At 41.8% G+C, this 6,965-nt stretch overlaps 1 pseudogene; it reads right to left on the bottom strand.

Moving 5' to 3' along the window:
• Positions 1 to 549: 549 nt before the first annotated feature.
• Positions 550 to 5,336, bottom strand: LOC130386976 (putative nuclease HARBI1; annotated as a pseudogene).
• Positions 5,337 to 6,965: the final 1,629 nt, after the last annotated feature.

Here is a 6,965-nt window from a genome sequence, read left to right on the forward strand (position 1 = left end):
GTTGTAAGCGCATCTCAAAATACTCAGCCAATAGGCCTATAATTGCTCTTTGTATGACAGGAGGCCGATGAAAATATTGCCATGGATGGGTCTGAAAGAACTGAGGTATAGGCCTCGCTTTTTCTTGCCAGTTCCAAGTCATTATTGACGATTCAACCAAACTAACAGTGTTCTCAAACTCACTTGTCTCTTAACAGACTGTGGTCGAGGAAGCGGCGGGTACATCAGGGTCGCAATATCAGCATGTAAGACATATCCTAGGCTACTCACTTAATTTATTGGCCAAGTATGTCGCTTGAATGTTAAAACAATATTTTCCTCTATTTCAGTTGACTACTAAAGAATTATATCGACTTCATCTTCAGCGGGAAATCGCTAAGGCTGATTTGCAAATGGAGTACACGAAGCTGCTGATAGAGGTAAAAAAAGGAGGTTGGGCAGAAATTCAACGCGGACATGATATTGCTATTCAATGTCTAATTATATTATTTTCCTCCCTCAGCAACTAAAGAATAAAAATGATTGATAAAAACAGTGTTGGGTGTTTTTTTTTTTTAATTGAAGTGATTTTGGCAAATGTGTTCCCGCATCCTTTGTCCAGCCCTTGAATCCATTTGGGGAATGTGTTCCTCCTCGAGGAACGGGTCAAAGGGGGGAGGCATCTCTTTGCGCAGGGTGGCGATATTGTGGAGGACGGCGCATGCAACAATAATGTCGCATGCCCGTTCCGGACAAACCCTTAGTCCACGTAGGCATTGAAATCTGGACTTCAATATCCCGAATGTGTTTTTCAATCTTAACGCGGGTTCTGCTGTGTGCCCGGTTTAATGTAGTCTGTGGTCCAGGAGCGGGATTAGGGTACGGGGTGATGAGCGTCGGGAGGCATGGATACCCTCGATCTCCTAGGATCCACCCATCGAATTGCCCTGCGATCAAATACAAACTTTGAGCTATCTTGCACAAGCACAATTATATGAGATCTATGATATGTTCAGAATGCAACTCACCCTCTTGAAATTTACGGCTCAAATTGGATTCACGATACATCCTTGCATCGTGGACTGAACCAGGCCATTTTGCCTCTACATTGGTGATCATGTGGGAAGCATCACATATCATCTAGTGATAAAAGAAAAAGATCGACAGCGATTAACAAACCATGGAGATATTGGAAATATCCAATATAGGCAGTGTACACTTACCTGAACATTTATACTGTGATAGCCTTTCCTGTTCACATAATCTGCCTCATTTATAGATGGGGCCAGTATGGGCACTTGTGTGCCATCAATGCACCCAATTACATTTGGAAATCCTGAAATAAAACACCCAGATGAAAAGTCAACGAGGGTAATTTCGGTGCCATTTGGGAACACGTAAAGTAGATAATGCTGACCTGCAAGTTGGTGAAACTCCATTTTCATGCGTCTCGTGGGTTTATGGCCTGGAAATACGATGAAGTTCCGCAACAACCGCTTCAGCGCAAGACAGACTTTACGTACTGAGCGGCAGACCGTGGCTTTGCCTATGTGCTCAGCATCTCCTACGCTGTACAAAAAGCTTCCCGTCGCAAAAAAACGGAGAGCTGTGCAAATTGTTTGGAGTGGACTGAGGGCAGATCCACGATTGGTCACATTTGCAATGTATGGTTGGAGAAGGTTATTTAAATAAAGCAAAGAATCACATGAAAAACGATATCTCTCCAGCAAAAAGTCCTCCGGAAAGGACAATATGTCGAGCCGTGGTCTAATTAATCTCTCTCTGTGAATGGCACGAATTATTTGCGCTCCGATATCAATCGGCCTCTCGTCAAAAGGGCATGCCATTGTGATCACGTAAAAGCTGTGGTGAACGCGGGTTTAAATACCCTGAGCAAAACCGGGTTATCTTTGAACTTAACCTGCGCAAAACCTGCTCCGACCAGGTTTGATTCAGAGCATATGTTGCTATAGCAACTAAGATACCTTGATCCTTTTGGAACGGAAAACCTCAGGTTACCGCAAACCCTGGGTTAACTTACCCGGTTATGTGATAAAACCGGCAGGTTTGATTCAGAGCATATGTTGCTATAGCAACTAACATACCGTGATCCTTTTGGAACGGAAAACCTAGGGTTACCGAAAACCCTGGGTTCACTTACCCGGTTATGTGATAAAACCGGCTTTGTGGAACACCCCACTGGGTGCCTTTAATGGGATGAAGAAATCAAGGGATATTTAGCATAGAAAAAACATTTGTGATTAATCGCGATTGCTCGCGATTAATCGTGAGTTAACTATGGCATTAATTCGATTAACAGCACTAATATATATATATATATATATATCAGTGGCGGCTGGTAGTTTTTAAAGTGAGGGAGGTAGGACTGCGCGCTTGGTTGCCATTGGCCTGCTTGCACTGTTGGTGGCATAAGAATGTGAGACTCAAGTTGTTTCAGGGTGTTTTGGTGAACTACAAAATTGTATGGAGGGATAGTCATGTGAATAAATTTGAAAGCTGGTGGGCAGCATGTCTTTGAAATGGACTACAAGGGGCAGAAGGAAAGGATGCAAAGCCCAATTTTCAAATCAGGCCTACTCTTGATTTGTAAAAGTAAATAAAAAAATCTGGGCCTAATTTTGCCCTCAATGACTGAAGTTATTGGTTGTAATTTATCGACATTTATTTTCAGTAACAATTGTTTTAAGGAAAGACTGACCAAAAGTGATGCCATTTAAAATGCATCATGCTCTGAATCATTCAACCTTTCCACAATATCAAACAGAACGGTAAGAGTAACAAACTAGTAAAAGAACGAGAACTTATTCTAGATTCAACCTGATCTATAGGCATGGTGCCTAGCAAGGAAAGTCGCTTAGCAGCACCAACGTGAACTTGACACTAGTGGTGGCGTTTGGTTGCCCTATCAAGATTTTTCACATCAGGGAACCATGAACAGCCCACGCTGGAGATTTGCAATTATTCATTAGCAAACAGGCCAGCAATACAGTCGATTGCTAGTAATGCTACCAGTAAGCCATGAGCACCTAGCAAACCATGTAGCACCCACAACACTGACGTTGCCATTACTTTTGGTGATCTCGATTTTGCGAAGTGGTCTACCTTTTTCTTTGGTCGCTATCTTAGCACTGTAACTCAATGAATGGAATGCTTTGTGTAATTAAACAATGTCCTCTGTTTCCAATGTTTCCATTGTACACTTTATTCGCAAATGTTAGAATCTCGTTATCCTTCAGATGATTTCACCTGCTTTGCGTCTCTTGGACTGAGCGGCAATGCAGGCAGAGCGGGTTTGTTTGTTATCGACAGCGTTGCCAGATTGGGTAAATTTCCCGCCCAATGATCATTTTCCCAGCCTAAAGAGGTTAAAAGTAGCACAATTGGGTGGGAAATCTGCCCAATCTGAAAACACTGCTCACCAGCCAGGGATCTTGCTGATTGGTTCATAGCGCAACGCGTCTAGATTTTTGCGCAAATCAGACGCATGTAAGGTCCCACCCACTCAGAGGAGGACTTTCCTCCTCTCTCCCATTGAAACCCATGTTATTCACCGGCCGCCAGTACTTTCTGGGAAATGAATGGGAGTCAACGGAAGCTGAGGGAGGACCTTCCTCCCTGAAGTAATTGTCAAAAGGCGATAGGGGGTGGTAATGTCCCTTTACGCAGGGAAACAAACATTATATATTCAAAGGCATTAAAGTAGTCATATTTAAGGGCATTAATTCATTACAGTAGTCTTGGCAATCTACATTTTTTATTCTCAACAATGTTAAGGAGGATCTTCCTCCCTCTCCTCAATGGAGAAGCCTCCACTGATATATATATATATACTAGTGCTGTCAGTTTAACGCGTTATTAATAGGCCTATTAGTAACATACTGGCACTTTATTAGTAATTATTAGACACATATTAATACCTTATTTTGTATAACCTTATTTTACCCTTACTACTCCATTTATTAAGATTTCACCTAATAACCTCCTAATTATTGTTTAATTAATGTAAATAAAGCCGTTATTGGATATGAGTAATGATGCTAATAACCAAGGGATCATTGGGGCCTTGTAAAGAAGCAACAGCACAAGAACAGTCATTCCCTCTTTATTACTCTGAATTAGTATAGTCTATTCTTATGGAATACAACGCAAAAATACAAGAGGTAATATTACCGGTATTAACTATTAATTAAGACTTGTTAACTCTAAATATGTTCCCTATTCTAAAGTGGGGTCTTGTCCATGTGGGTCAAAGTACTCAAGTACTTTAACCCAAACATGTTCCCTATTCTAAAGTTGCAACCTCTTCACATTTAGTTGAGTCATTACAGCATACAACAAGTAGTTAGACAGCCAAATTATCACAAATGTAGGTTTATTTTTTTTGTATAGCAAACAGTCAAGCCATACAGAAAAGACTCAAAATGGCATTCAGGTTACTGCATTGAACCAAAACAACGTACACAGACAAAATCAGGTCACCAGGAAAATTACTTCATTTTAAGCATTACATAACTATAGGCTTGTGCATCAATGCCAGTTACCACATAGAGGTGCTTACAATACATTAAATCAGCAAACCAAAAAACGATAAACATTTAACACACAATTATCTCTGACTTAATCAAACTATTTTAACTGAGACTTCTCCTTCATAAAAATAATAAACATTTATTTAAGACCGGATATTTTTTTCGTGTGACATGGAAAAGCATTCCCAGTGGTCCAGATCTGTGGTGGTTACCACGCCAGTAGGTCCACTCAATAACATCTAAGTGATCTTTCAGCATTTTTTGTCGATGGTTTCCTCTTGGTCTCCATATAGCGGATTTGCACACTCCCCAAAGTCACTCCAGGTTTTATGTATGTGCACCTGTAGGTGGATCAACAAAACATTCTCTATGGTTAACCGTTAGATGATTGACGAATGTGCTTATTTATGGGGAGGAGATGCTGAGCGGTGAGACACTATCTTGAAAACCGGTCTTTTCCTGTCCCCTTTGACACCCAACATTCCACACACCCAGTTCTCCGGTTGCTTGCCCGTCCTCTGTTGTACTGAAATTCACATAACCAGTCATCATTATTGTTATGTCATGATGTGTAATGAAGTACTGAAACAATAACACAGAGTCAATGACAACCTTAATAAAAAAGAATGTTGCTATAATCATAGTATAAAAGATTAGGGAATAAATCAAGGCTCAACATTTCAAGCGTTTTCTTAAGGAAGAGGAGCAAAGGAATAATATGTCATTTCTTAAAATGGGCCTTACTCTCCCCCATCATAATGATAACTAGATCTAATGAAATACTAATATAATAGTCTACACTACAGATTGACACAATATCTTAGCAACATATTTAAGGCATCTAGTGGCATGTTACATCTGGCAACAGTATTCCAAAATATGACCTGCTCATAGTGTGTGTGTGTGTGTGTGTGTGTGTGTGTGTGTGTGTGTGTGTGTGTGTGTGTGTGTGTGTGTGTGTGTGTGTGTGTGTGTGTGTGTGTGTGTGTGTGTGTGTGTGTGTGTACTACTCACCATGCAGAGTATTTTCTGCTGTATGACTTCTTCAAAATCATGGCATGAGAGCAGGAAGGGAATTTCATTGATTTCTGGAGCAGGCCTTGTTTCAATATTCACCTGTTAAACTTCATGGCTATTTGGGGCACTGTCTAAAATGTATTCGGCTTAAGCACTCATGCTGAGACACCATAATGTATTCCAGGTTAAGCAATGCGCACCGTCATGACAACCAGTTCGGTTTCCCATTTCCGGTTAGAAGCGAGAATACGTAGCTGGTTGTAGCTCCTTGTTCAATCACTTGATAGGGAGGGGGAAAAAACACAGGAAAAGATGCGGAATTCCAACTATGACACTCCAGTGATCGACATGACTATCCACCAGTCTGTGTTTACTAGCCGCCTACTATCTCTAGCGCATCCAATCATCATAAAGTATCTACGTCAGTTCCCCTGTTGTTCTGGCTGGCGCGGACACAGGCAGGTTCATGGCGCGGACACAGGCAGGTTCATGGCGTGGACACTGGCAGGTTCATGGCGCAGACACAAGTAGTTGAAGAAGCAAACGAAGAGTTTGGATATTTTGAGAGAAGTGCATCAAAAAAGGCGTGGCAACCACCACAGCCATGGACCACTGGGAATGCTTATTTGTATGACGCAGAAGTCTCGTTTGATATAATTTGATTAAGTCAGAGATAAAAGTATCTGTTAAATATTTATCTTTTTTTGTTTGCTGTTTTAATGCATTGTAAGCACCTCTGTGTTGTAACTGGCATTGATGCACAAGCCTATAGTTATGTAATGCTTAAAATGAAATAATTTACCTGGGTGTAGTGAATGTAACCTATCATAATTCACCTACGTTGTTAATTGTTGTTCCATACACTGTTGTAGGCATATTGTTTACTGTCTTGGTTGTTCAGGGATCGCTGTCCCTTTATGTTAGGAACGTCTCATGACGTAGAGCCCCATGCGCAGTTCGCGTTACGGGAGATCACCGCGGATACGACGAAGTACTACTACGTTGTGTCAGCTCTCGGAAATTCAACAGCATCCAGAGTGGTGAGCCTCCTTAAAAATCCTCCGGCAAGGGAGAAGTACACGGCATTCAAAGCCCACCTGTTGAAGACGTTTTAACTGTCGGACGCTGAGAGAGCCATCAGGTCTTTCTCACTTCAAGGACTCGGTCACAGCAAACCGTCTGAGCTCATGGATCATATGCTGGATCTCATGGATGAGCACAAAACCGATTTCGTTCAGTTTTTCCTGCGTCAGCTGCCTTCCCAAGTGAGAGCTGCATTAGCCAACACCACGATCACTGACTTTCAGAGGCTGATAAAATTGTCCTGGCGGGTCAAGGCCACTCTGTGACACTGGACGACTCCACACTCATCACTGCCACCACTTCTCGTCAGCAGCAGTCTTCTGACCCCCAGCAGTT

This window comes from Gadus chalcogrammus, chromosome 8 (genome assembly GCF_026213295.1).
Source record: "Gadus chalcogrammus isolate NIFS_2021 chromosome 8, NIFS_Gcha_1.0, whole genome shotgun sequence".
Classification (NCBI taxonomy): domain Eukaryota; kingdom Metazoa; phylum Chordata; class Actinopteri; order Gadiformes; family Gadidae; genus Gadus; species Gadus chalcogrammus.